General features: G+C 33.1%; 1 pseudogene; it reads left to right on the plus strand.

Annotated features, from left to right (window-relative positions):
• Positions 1–10,660: 10,660 nt before the first annotated feature.
• LOC141556847 (GTP-binding nuclear protein Ran pseudogene) lies at positions 10,661–11,711 on the plus strand (annotated as a pseudogene).
• The last annotated feature ends 2,325 nt before the right edge of the window (positions 11,712–14,036 follow it).

The following is a 14,036-nucleotide window of genomic DNA, read 5'->3' on the forward strand; positions in this document are numbered from 1 at the left end:
TAACTATTCTCTGCAAAACAATGATCCCAGACACTTTTGAAGGACTTATGAGAAAAATATTATGCATATCCAAAAAGCTGATGGTATCTGTATACAGAATGAAGCATACTTTTTCTTGCTTTATTTTTCTTGAGGGTTTTGTTTTATTTTGTTATGGTCTATACTTTCTTTTACAACATGACTATTAGGAAAATGTTTTGCATGACTTCATATGTATAATTTATATAGAATTGCTTGGATTCTTTATGGGGAAAATGGGAGAGAATCAAAACCCCAAAGTTTTTAAAGACAAATTTAAGCCATGAAAAATAAAACACTAAATTAAAAAACAAAAGCTTTTTTTTTAATTTTATCAGCATTTTTGTTTTAGAATCCATTTCAGTAAGGATTCTTGACATTTGTTTTACTCCTCGGATTCTAAATATCAGGATAATTTTCCTTGATAATTTATCAAAATTACATGTTTATGCTTTTTTTTAATCATGTATTTCAAGTAGCTAAGGAATTGTTCCATATTTTCAATCAGTTATTTTTATGAGCTATTTCACATTTTATTTTACTTCTTTCATTCAATTTCTTTCATTCTTTTTTGATGTCTTGTGGACTAATTAATTTTCATTTTTCCCAGTTCTAATTTTTAAGGAATTCTTTTCTTTGGTGACCTTTGATATTTCTTTTATTTTTGGTCAATTCTGCTTTTTAAAGAAGTTGTTTTCACCGGTGACATTTTGTATCTGTTTTATCATTTGGGCAATTATGCTTGTAAGGTGTTTTTTTTTCCATTATTTTTGTCTCTTTTTTACTAAACTTTTAAATTTCTCTTCAAAATTCCTTTAAATCTCTTTCCTTTTTCCTCCATTTTTTCCTCCACCACTCTTATTTGATTCTTAAAATGATGATGGCTTTGGTCTTTATTAACTTCTTTCAGTAATTCTTCTTGGGTTTGTTTCCATTTGGCATTTTTTTTTCATTGAGGCTTTTACTTTTTGCTATTTTCATGTTACCTTGTCTTCTGAATTTGTGTCTTAATCTTATCAATAATTGTTTTAGATTTTTATGATGACATTCTTTTTGTTATTTTCTCATTTTTCCAGCCTATTTCTTAACTTTGAACTTTGTGATAAAGTTAGACTCTGCCCACCTTCAGAAGGGAAGAAGTAGAGGGTTGTCAGGGACTGTCCTACTTCAGACTTTTTTGCCCTGTTGTTTTCACAGCTGGTTCTAAGAGATTTTAAGTTTTGGGTGTTTCTAAGGTAGTCTGATCCAAAGAGATTTGCAGTCATTGCTCTTTTGATCTCGTTCTGATCTTTATGTAGAGTCTCTGTTCCCTTACAATTACAAATGCTAATTCATCCCTTCCCCTATCCACCCTGAAACTGCAAGTATCCTGCTCCCTTGTGAATACAAGCCTCACTGCCATAGAATTATATCCCCAGTGTTAAGGACCATGTCTAAGTGAAGGGGCAGGTCAATTCTCTGAGAGTCTCCACATCTGTGAATCATAACACTTGAAGGAGTTGCAAAGCCCTCGAAGATATTCTTTGTGGATTAGGAATGAAATAAATTGGAGGGAAGAGGGAAAAGGAGAGACGTCAGAGAACAGCAACTGCCTCTCAGTGTCCTTGTAGCATCATTAATCTCTCACATGAAGAGATCCATTCTACAGGTCTGGTTTAGACCTCCAGCAGTGACTAGCAGGTGGCTCCCATAACACAATACCCCAGTACTGAAGTTGTCAAACAATTCTAGTCCTATGCACAGTGTCAACACTAGGGTCCCTTTAGGCCAGTTCTACAATTTCCTTACCATCTCTGATCTTGGAAAAGCTGAATTGTTCTTGCTGCTGCCCTGTCCTTTTCCATTAAAGGGGGTACCCCGCCAATGCTAAGTCCCTCTAAAACCAACATTGTCACCATATAGGTTGAACTAGGTGCTATCATTGATTTCTGTGTAGTAGGATATTTTAGGAAAACAGGAAAACAGAAGCAAAGCTTCATTTCCTAAAAGAGACAGAATAAATTACATTCTTATAATGATCAATAATAATTGGTCTTTTCCCAGAAACTGGTTTCTGAAGGTAGGGGACATGTCTTCTCTCTGTCACCATAATAGCTGCCATTTCTGCCCCTAGAAGTCCCTTGGTGATGGATTATGCCAATCCAAAGTCAATATTCTCAGATATTTTTGCTATAAAATATCTTATAAAGCTCTCTCACTCTCAAAAAAGACAAATCAACAATTAAAAATATATAAGCACAATTCTCCTGATATATTCTAAAATAAAAAGGTAAATGCTCCTTCATAACACATAGGAAGTTAAAAAATCAATTATGCCTCCCTAGCCAATGGGGATTTTATAAGAATAATCTTTAAGGGTTTTTTTTTGTAATATATTTCCCCATATTTTTAAAATAGTATTTTATTTTTCCCTGTTACATGTCAAGAACATTTTAGTATTTATTTTACCAGATTTTGAGTTCCAAATTTTTTCTCTATCCTTCTCTCCCTTCCTTCTCCCCTTCCAAAGATGATAAGCAGTTTGATATAATTTATACATGTGCTATCATTCTATATTAGTCATAGCTGTGAAAGCAGAAACAGATCAAAATGGAATAAAAACACAAGACAATAAAGTAAATGAAAAAAAAAAAAACATAGCTCTATCTAGCATTCCAAGTAAATCAGTCTTTTATGTGGTTAAAGATAACATTTTTCCTCAAGAATCCTTTGTACTTGTTTGGATCATTGTATTGTTAAGAAGAGCTGTCACTTGTAGTTGATCATCACAAAATGTTGTTGATAATGTGTACAATGTTTTTCTGGTCTTACTCATTTAACTTTGCATAATACAAATCTTTCTAAGTTTTTCTAAGATCTAAGATCTGCCTGCTTATTATTTCTTATTGCACAGCATTATATTTAGATATCATGGTTTGTTCAGCCATTCCCCAATTAATGTGCATTCTCTCCCTACCAAAATTTTGTCATTTTTAAAAGGGCTGCTATAAATATTTTTGCACATATAGGTCCTTTCCCATTTTTTGTGATTTTTAGGGGGATACAGACATAGTACTTGTATTGGTAGATCAAAATGCATGCTGTTTGATTGCCCTTTGGCATAGATTCAAATTGTTCTCCAGAATGGTTGGATCACTTCATAAGTCTACCAATAATGCATTAGTGTCCCAATTTCCCCACTTTATCTCCAATATTTATCATTCCATACTGAAAAGTATGAAGTGGTATCTCAGAATTGTTTTTAATTGCATTTCACAAATCAAAAGTGATTTAGAGTATTTCTCATATGCCTATAAATAGTTTTGATTTCTTTATCTGAAAACTGTCTCTTCATATGCTTTGACCATTTATCAGCTGAGGCATGACTTATACCCTTAAAAAATTAACTTAGTTCTGTATATATTTGAGAAATGATGCCTTTATCAGAGCACTTGTTATGAAGATTATTCCCCAACTTTCTATTTTCCTTCTAATCTTTGTTGCATTGGTTTTGTTTGTACAAAATCTTATTAATTTAATATAACCAAAATTATCTATTTTACATTTCATAGAGTTCTCTATTTTTGATTTTTTCCCTTCCCATAAATCTGACAGGCAAACTATTCCTTACTCTTCTAATTTGTTTATAGTGTCATCCTTTATTCCTGCCCTCCCTTCTCTCAATCCCTGCTACTACTCCCTTTACTTAATCTTCTCCTCTCCCAGTTCCCTGTAAGATATATTTCTTATATCTAAACTGATTGTGTATATCTTTTCCTCTATAAGCCAATACAGATGAGAGTAAAGTTCAAGTGATACTCCACACCCATCTTCTCATTGTCCATTCCATTGTAATATGTCGTTCATGCTTCTACCTGCAAAATAACTTATACTATTCTATCTCTCCTTTTCATTTGCATTCAATGTACTCCTATTTTTCATGCTTTAATTACTTTTATGTCATTCTATCAAATTTTCTTTATGCCCATGCTATTTTGTCTATTTGTCTTCTTTCTAGCAGTACTATTGGTATCATTTTTTTTTTCCTGTGTGGTGATGTAAACAGTTTAGGTCTATTGAATCCCTTATATTTTTTTCCTGTTTTTATCTGCTTATATTTTTCTTGGAATCTAATATTAAAGTTAACTTTTTTGTTTAGCTCTGATCTTCTTATGAAGCTTGAAATTCTCGTATTTCATTTAAAATAACCCCTTTTTCTTTTTTTTATTTTATTAAAGTTTGCAAAACCTTGTGTTTCAAGCATCCTCCCTTCCCTCCCATATTTTCTTTATGTATGTATATTCCCCATCCTTTTCATTATGAAGAGAAGCTCTTTGAGCAAAAGCACACTAACTATGATTCCTTTGGTACTATAGGATATCTAATAAAGTGTTTTTCATATAAGTTCTGTTTTGACTCATTTTATTTCTTTTTTAAAAAATCTAACATTTAGGAGCATTTATTAAATAGGTTTTTAAAATTTTTTAAATCATATGTATAGACAATTTTTAACATTTATTTTTATAAAATTTTGAGTTCCCTCCCTTCTTTTCCTCTCCCCTCCCTAAGTTGGTAAGGAATTGATGTGTTATGTATGTATAATCATGTGTGTATACATATATCTATATCTATATCTATCTATCTATAGATAGATAGATAGATATATTTCTATATTAGCCATGTTGTGAAAAAAGTTTGCAAAAAAAATTACATTTTGCAAAAGGAAAAAACACAAAAATATAAGGAAATAGTATATTTTAATCAGTATCCAGACACCATTTTTGAGTTCTGTGTTTGGAGATCAAATGTTTGGTTCAGTTCTTGTCTTTTCATTAGAACTAGGTAAAATTCACTTATATCATTGAGTGTCCATCTTCTTCCCTGAAAGATAATGTTCATTTTAGCTGGATAGCTTATTGTTGGCTGTAATCCCAGTTCCTTTGCTTTTGGGAATATCAGATTCCAGTACCTTCAGTCCTTTAAGGTAGAAACTGCTATGTCCTGGGTAATCCTAATTGTGGCTCCTCATTATTTAAATTGTTTAGCTGCTTGCAATATCTTTTCCTTGGTATGATAGCTCTGAAATTTAAACCATGATAATCCTTGGGGATTTAATTTTGGGATCTCTTTCAGGAGGTGATTGGTGGATTCTTTTGATGGCTATTGTAACTTCTGATTCTAAGATATCAGGGCAGTTTTCCTTTATGATTTCCTGTAAGATATATAAGGTTCTTTTTTTTTTTTTTTTTAAATCATGGCGTTCAGGAAGTCTAATAATCCTTAGATTGTCTCTCCTAGCTCTATTTTCCAGGCCAGTTGTTTTTTCGAGGAAATATCTAATATTTTCTTTTATTTTTTTCATTTTTTTGACTGATTCTTGAAGTCTTATTGAGTCATTCACTTCCATTTGTTCAATTCTAATTTTTAGTGTATTATTTTCTTCAGTTACCTTTTTAAGCAACTTTTTAAATTGGCCAATTGAATTCTTTTGTTCATTGCATTTTTTTTCCATTTCACAAATTTTGTTTTTCAGTGAATTAGTGTCTTTTTCATATCTATTTTGTAGGGCATTATATGTTTTGTTTTTTGTTTTTTCCCATTCCTTCTTGCAATTCCTTCCATTCCATTTCCTTTCCCCATTTTTCTTCTATTTGTCTTTTAATATCCTTTATGCAATCTTCCAAGTAAGCAAGAAGAGAAGGAGGAGAGGGACGGAGGAAAGATGGAAGGAAGAAGGAAGAAGGGAAGAAAGGAAGGAAGGAAGGAAGAGAAAGAAAGAAAGAAAGAAAGAAAGAAAGAAAGAAAGAAAGAAAGAAGAAGAAAGAAAGAAAGAAAGAAAGAAAGAAAGAAAGAAAGAAAGAAAGAAAGAAAGAAAGAAAGAAAGAAAGAAAGAAAGAAAGAAAGAAAGAAAGAAAGAAAGAAAGAAAGAAAGGAAGGAAGAAGGAAGGAAGGAAGGAAGGAAGGAAGGAAGGAAGGAAGGAAGGAAGGAAGGAAGAAAGAAAGAAAGAAAGAAAGAAAGAAAGAAAGAAAGAAAGAAAGAAAGAAAGAAAGAAAGAAAGAAAGAAAGAAAGAAAGAAAGAAAGAAAGAAAGAAAGAAAGAAAGAAAGAAAGAAAGAAAGAAAGAAAGAAAGAAAGAAAGAAAGAAAGAAAGAAAGAAAGAAAAAAGATCCTGTGACATGAGCCTTCTGGCTTTTTCACAAAAGGTGGCAAATTTGGCCTCATAACTATTACTGTGATTCTGGAAATTCAAAGTAATTCTAGAAGGAGATGGTATAACTTTGATTGACTCTAAAATTCTAAGATACATCAGATGGACTCCACCACCTCTTAGCAATCATTTTGAACCTGTTGCTATATAAGGTGAAAATGTTTTAAGATATTAATTAGAAAACAATAAATCTCTTATCCAACAAAAGTACCAGAATGGTGACATGGATAATCATAATATCATCTATATTTTACTTTATAATACAATATGTAATTGGGCTGCAAATAAATTTGCCTTTTTAGCTATATTTTTGTGACTATTAAAAAATGTTTGCATTCTTTGATAAACACAGTCACTATTTGGGAGGAAAAGGGAATTGTACTCAAAGAATGCCAAAACTCAGGAAGTTGTGGGACCTGAATTTTAAATTGCTGTAGATAATACACAAAATAGATAGTACACATAAGAATAGTGGAAACTTGCCTGTGCTAAGGAAGATTAGAAGTTTTCATACTGTTATTGTTTTCTTAAACCCTTGCTTGGCTTTAGAGTTGGAGTCAATAAAGCTCATTGCATTTATAACTTTAAAACACAGGTTCCTCATGTTCCATTTTTGCTCTTACCAGTTAGTATTGTTTTCCTACATTTGCTGAAACACTTAGGTCATAAATACCAAAGCACTAACTGAGAAAATCTAAAAGGAAACATTCTTCAAGATAAAGAGAAATATTCAACAGAAAGGCTGCCACATTAAAAATGGAAAGAGCTCCTGTAATGGTTCTGAAATGTAAAAGCAAAGTCATACCTAACAGGAATATATTTCCAAGTTTTCCTCTTGGGGGCCATACATATGAAAGAAAAATACATATTTGGGGGGTAACGTTCATTCAGCAAAAGAATTACTTGCTCCCAAAGAAATGATAGGGCAAAAGGATAAAGAAAATAGGTAGTCATATGAACCATGTTTTGTGAAAACTGAAACTGGATTTAAATCTTTATGCAAACCTAAATTGGAATTGATAAAACTCCATATAGCCATTGACAGCAAAAAATAATTGTAAACAATGAAATTCAGTGCTGGTGAGGTTGTGGAGAACCAGGTACTGTATATTAACTCAGTGAATTTCATTGCAATTGTTCGCCTGATGAAAGATTTTGGAAAGAAATCTATCAATAAAAAATAAAATTTACTGAAATACATATAACTATTGAGACTATACATGGTAATCGAAAACAAAAACAATAATAACAAACCCTCATATGTTCCAAGACATTTATAACAGCATTAATTATAACTGGAAGGAAAAAACTGGAAATAGTCATTGGGTGGAAAAAATCAGCCATGGGGAAACTGTTAAATCATGGACCTTTAATATAATGTAGTTTTGTTTGTTTGTTTGTTTGTTTGTTTTTTAAGATTAGACCTATGATTTCCTTAGCAGAAGAACCTGCCAGTATAGAAAATCCCTCTATCAATGCAACTCAAACTTTTTTTTCCAAGACTTCCAGAGTTGTTTAATAGAGTATCATGATATAATTAAAATTGAAAAGCATAAGGGCCATAAAGTACTAAATGGATCCTTCTGACACTCTACACTAGAGCAGGAACTTATTGTTTCATGCCTAGATTATTGCTATTGTTTACTCTTAGGTCTGCCTCAAATCCCCATACTCTATTCATCCATTAAAATGATTTTCCTTTAGTCTAGTTCTGATCATGTCACACACAACCTTGTTCCATAAACTCCAATGGCTTCCTTTTTCTTCCAGGATCAAATACAAAATACTCTTTTTGGCATATAGAGCCCTTAACAAATTAGACCACTCTTACTTTTCCATTCTTCTTATATCATAGTGCCTGACAGCTCCTCTTTGATCCTGTGACATGAGCCTCCTGGCTTTTCAACAAACTAAAAAAAACTTCATTTAAACATTTTCTCTGGCTGTTCCCCATGCCTGGTATGCTGTTATTTATTTCTTTATGTATTGATCGTTATAGTTTCCTTTAAGTTCTAACTAAAATCCCATTTTTTACTGGATGCCCTCCCCAAACCCTCTTAATTCTAATGTCTTCCCTCTGTTAATTATTACTTATCCATTATGTAGTTTTCTTTGTATTTATTTTTTGCATGTAGTTTCCTTCATTAGATTATAATCTCTTCATGTATAGGGACTGTTTTTTTTTTTTTTGCCTCTTCTTGTATCCCCAGTGCTTATCATAGTACCTGGAACATACAAGGTGTTTAATGAATGTTTGTCAATTATTTCATTAATTGAATTTGGGTTCAGGAAAACCTGAAATCAAGACCCACTTCTTGTATTTACAATTCATGAGAACATGGGCAAGTTTAATCCTCAGCTTTCTCATCTGCAAGATGAAGTGACAATACTTAAAGTTGTAAGTTTCTTAAGTTGAAGGTTGTTTAAAGGATCAAAAGGAGTAACAGAAATAAAGTCCTTTGAAAACTTTAACATGCTATGGAAAAGGGGCCAGTAAAACCTTTGTTACCAATATTCTAGAGACAAAAACATTCTTCTCTGTTGGCTTGGTCACATTTGACTTCTTAGCCTTTCTAATTTCAAACAATGATCAGTATTGTCTAAGATAAAGAGCAGAAAAATTATTAAAAATCCATCAAAGCTTGGGATTTCAAATGCAGCAGTAAATGTATACTCAGGTTAGACACATTCATGAAACATACAACTCATAAAATAGTATAATTTATAATAGCAAGCAACATGAAGAATATAAAGGGAGAAAAGCATTTACTGAAACTTGCCACCAAGAAAATCTTAGTGTTATCAAAAAGGGATCTTTCCTTAAAAGTGTTTTCTAATAGAGACTTTAGGTGGAAAAAGTTGCTATTTAGTGGAATTGGGGACAGGTGGGATTTAGAGTTATAAATTGAATATGTTATTTAAATGTGTGAAATCTGGATTTCTATTGTTGCTTTTCATCATTGCCCTTCTTCACCTTAAATATTCTCATGTCAGACAGACCATAGTCTAGTTTTTATTAGGATATAAATTAGATCTATTTCTCCTGGATAATATATATTTCTTGCAAGTATACTTTCCAAGTAGTTCATTCCAGAAAAGAAAATGGAAAACTCTATGAAGCAAGTGTTTTCATCCTTTCAATGATAAGCTAAAAGGAATTAGAGGGAGAATGTAACCTTAGTAATCGTCTGACCCACAGATGAGAAAACTGAGGCCCAGTTGGGAGAATTATTTCTTGAAGGTCACAGAAGTACTAATGAACCAAACTAGGATTTGAACTTATGACCTCCAAATCCCAGCCACAGCTCTTTCTATTAAAACTCTCCCCAGAATACCCCTCAAATATGAGAAATATCATGTCTTATTCCTGGCTATTTCTATTTTCTGTCACAATTTTATTTGAAAGTGATAACAACCATACTCCATTGATACCTGACATAAAGGAAAGATTAAGTGGAAATATTCCTCTAAACCAAATATCCCTTTTCCTTTTTAAAGATCTTCTAAAACTAGATACTACTATGTCCTGTAATTACAGAATAGTGACTTTCTGAAATGATTTTGTTCCCTAAATTTGGTTACAGTGCTGGAAACACACAGTTTAAATTGTCACAGTCTTTCGACTGTTAAAAAAAGCTAATAAATTGAGATTGATTTTAATATTTTTGTATTGTAAGTAATAAAATAAATTGAATGATTCCTTGAAAAGAATGGAGTTAAGCACATGATATCAACATGAGAAAATTATACTGACATAATTATTGTCAGAACTTGGAATTTTTTATACAAAATATTACTTTCAGAATGAGATCTATATGTCTACTGGGTCAGCACACATGGAGCTTAGCTTATTTAAAGGTTGTCAGCTTTAGTGTTCCTAAGTGCTCAATAAACTTCCAACAATGATCACAAATATTAATTTAAGAGAAGTCATCCTAGAGTAATAAGAAAACCAACATATCATTATAGTATACTACAGTTCCTTAGAGAAGGATCCTGTGGATTTTATCAAGTTTAGGAAATCATTTTAAAGAGCTATGTTGACCTTGTCCTCACCATAGCAAATGCCCAGGTTAGAGCAAAGCTATCATTGTGTTACCCTCCCTGTTAAAAACCTTAGACATGATCCCATTACCCACCAGATAAAGTCTAAATTCTTTAGTCTTTCAAGTGAAGTCCCTCTAGTCCAATAAAATTCAAACCTTTCCCATTTTGTTTCCTGATACTTCTATATACAAACCCCATATGTCAAGTAAAATTCACTGTGATCATTTGAATTTATTTGTAGCTATCTCTTCATTTTTGGGCACATCATTTAAAATGACTTAAAAATGTTTTTTTTCATACCTCCTCTAATAATACATCCTCTAATGCCCAGCTCACATACAACTTCCAGAAGCCTTCCTTGAATACTGTATATCACATCTCTTTTAAAATATGTTTAAGGCCACAGTCAAGCGGAGACGGAGACGCTTCTGGAAGAACCATCACGATGGCCGCCCAAGGAGAACCCCAAGTGCAGTTCAAACTTGTATTAGTTGGTGATGGAGGTACTGGAAAAACCACATTTGTAAAACGTCACTTGACTGGTGAATTTGAGAAGAAGTATGTAGCCACCCTGGGTGTTGAAGTCCATCCTCTTGTGTTCCATACTAACAGAGGTCCTATTAAATTCAACGTATGGGATACAGCTGGCCAAGAGAAATTTGGTGGTCTGAGAGATGGTTATTACATCCAAGCTCAGTGTGCCATTATAATGTTTGATGTAACATCAAGAGTTACTTACAAGAATGTACCTAACTGGCATAGAGATCTGGTACGAGTATGTGAAAATATCCCTATAGTGTTGTGTGGCAACAAAGTTTATATTAAGGACAGAAAAGTCAAGGTGAAATCAATTGTCTTCCACAGGAAGAAGAATCTCCAGTACTATGACATTTCAGCCAAAAGTAACTACAACTTTTGAGAAGCCCTTCCTTTGGCTTGCTAGAAAACGTATTGCAGATCCTAATTTGGAGTTTGTTGCCATGCCTGCTCTTGCACCTCCAGAGGTTGTCATGGACCCAGCACTGGCAACACAGTATGAGCAGGACTTACAAATTGCTCAGACAACTGCGCTCCCTGATGAAGATGATGACCTGTAAGGAAATGAAGCTAGAGCCCAGCATCAGAGGTCTAGTTTTATAGGCAACTGTCCTGTGATGTCAGTGGTGTAGCGTGTTTGCCACTTTATTATATAGCTGAGCAGAACATGTGCTTAATCTTTGGGATGCTGAAGGAGATGAATGGGCTTTGGAGTGAATGTGGCAGTTTAAAAAATATAATTCATATTTTAGACCTGCGTATTTAGCTGTTTTGGACCGCAATTACGTCCCCTTGAGCTTCAAATATAAGACTGCTACAGTCCCATCACAATATTCAGTGGTGAATCTTGTTTGTTACTGTCATTCCCATTCCTTTTTTCATTTAGATCATAATAAAGTTGTATTTCAAATATCAAAAAAAATATATGTTTAAGGCCAGTTATAGTCAATGAATAAAATTTTAATATTTTTGATTATCTACTATACACAAGTAAGTTAATTCCCTAAACCTGGGGAATTTGAAGGAAGACACAAAATATTATGATACAAATGACCTCCCTCAGAAATTCCCCTATGTCCTCAGTCTAATTGAATTTAACCACATGTTAGAATTTTTGTGTGTGTGTGTGTGCCTGTGAATACTCAAACACTTAAATGTAGCTAAAGTGTTGGAAGCCTTACTTTCTCTTAACACTGTGAAAGTAACAGAAACAATCTGGATATCACCATATTATTGTTCATCCTTGCCATATGACAATTTTCTTATTTTCCAATTATGTAATTCTTTGGTAATAGCTTTTACCATTTCCTAGTTCCTTCTTGGTTATATGCTACATCTAACTTACACCCACTATATATTTCATCTTTCTTCTCTCTTTGACCTCAAGCTGCTTTCAATTAAATTAGAGATAAGTCACAAGTACACATGAGAAGTTATATAAACATGCTGCAGAAATCTGTGATTTCATCAGTGTGAATTAATATATTTTGCAATTTCTTGAAACATTAGTAGATAACTTCTTCAATTTTAGTCAATCAAAAATATTCTACCTAAGTGACTAATCTTCATATGATGAGCTTCTCTAAGTTTAGGATCTTCCTATAACAGATATTTTAACTATGAGCTTTATGATTATATCCTTTCTGGTTTGGTAGGAGTTAGCAGAGCTATTTTACATTGGTAGAGGCTTTTAGTATTTGGGATCACTCACCAAGATAGAATATCTGTAGTGGAGGAAATAGTGTGTTATTAAAAGATCTAGGAGTGAAAGAACATGGTCAGAGTCATAAACTTCCAATGTGCATTGGTGAGGGAAGGAGAAAGCACTTCACTTAACTCTGCATTGCCTTCAGTACCAATGGTCCCTGATTAGAGCAGCCTACATTTTGTGATATCCACAATGTAGGGAATGGGTCATTGCTTTTGTTTGTAACCTGACTTCCTGTACCTCCAAAGAAAGAATTTAGTTAGAGGACAGAATCACAGAGTAAAAGAAAAAAGTGTAATAACAGAATCATTATCATATTTCTCCCATACATAAATGAATATAATACTCCAAAGACACATGTTTGTAAAGATATGCTCAAACCTTTTCTACTCCTCCTCTGCCACCCAAAAAAAAAGCCATGTCAAAGGAAAAATTTATTTAGGATTTAGCAGAGTCATAACTACCAATTATAACAGGAGACAAATTTCACATAGCATTGTCTAGAGTCATCAGTCAAAAGATACCTTTAGGTAATTTTTTAAAGTAAATTCAGACTCTGGATCTTGGGTACAAAGTCCTCTGCAGGAAGAAATCATGGAACATAAATACATTGAAGTAGGGGTATGGATAAGAGACCATAAGGCTTCTAACATGAAAGCCAAGAGTAGAATAGGGGCATGGCATGGGATTGATGGTGATAGAAGCGTAGTAGCTCCCTATCTTAACTAATTATTCTTCATAGTAATTCATTATTAAATCTGTACTTGAAGCCTTTCTGTTTTGGTAGGTAATTCTAAAGCTTGGATTACACTGTGACCATCTTAAGAACTAGTCCTGTTTTTACTTTTCTTTGTATGCATAGCATTTATAATATATAGTAGGTACTTACTAAATACATATTGACTGACAAAAACTGAAGGTCAATTCTACCTCCTGAAAAAGTGTTAGAGAAGGGATTTCATTGTGAGAAAAACATGGTGAGCAGAGCTTTAATTGGCAAGATCTTACTGTGATTATACTTCAATGCTGACTTCTTGGTGGCTATGATTCATCACTCTAGGGAAAATTGTTTTTGTCCATTTCTTCCATCTCCCAGAGTCATCTATTCAATCAGTTTACTCCTTTGCTGTCCCAGGTTGCCATCTTTCATCCTTCAGGGGCTCATGTCCTTCTTCTAGGACATCTTTCCATCATATCTTTCATTCAGGATCAGGGTAAAGGATACTTAACTCCTATCAAATACTCAGTCTGGATGGAATGTGGAAGCAGGGATCATTACAGGATCGCGTGGGGAGCAGAATACAAAACAGCTTGGCTTCAATATTAAACTTAGTACTAACTTTATTGTGATTCATTGTAAAGAAGGAAAGAAGTGAGGAAAAGCATGTATTAAGCATTTAATATATGCCAGACATTTTGCTAAATGCTGTACAAATATTGCATTTGAAACTGACAGCAAGACTAAGATTTAAATGTTATTATCCTCATTTTATGGTTAGGATAACTGAGACAGAGATTAAGAGATTTGCCTTGAATGAC

Source organism: Sminthopsis crassicaudata, chromosome 2 (genome assembly GCF_048593235.1).
Source record: "Sminthopsis crassicaudata isolate SCR6 chromosome 2, ASM4859323v1, whole genome shotgun sequence".
In the NCBI taxonomy this organism is placed as follows: domain Eukaryota; kingdom Metazoa; phylum Chordata; class Mammalia; order Dasyuromorphia; family Dasyuridae; genus Sminthopsis; species Sminthopsis crassicaudata.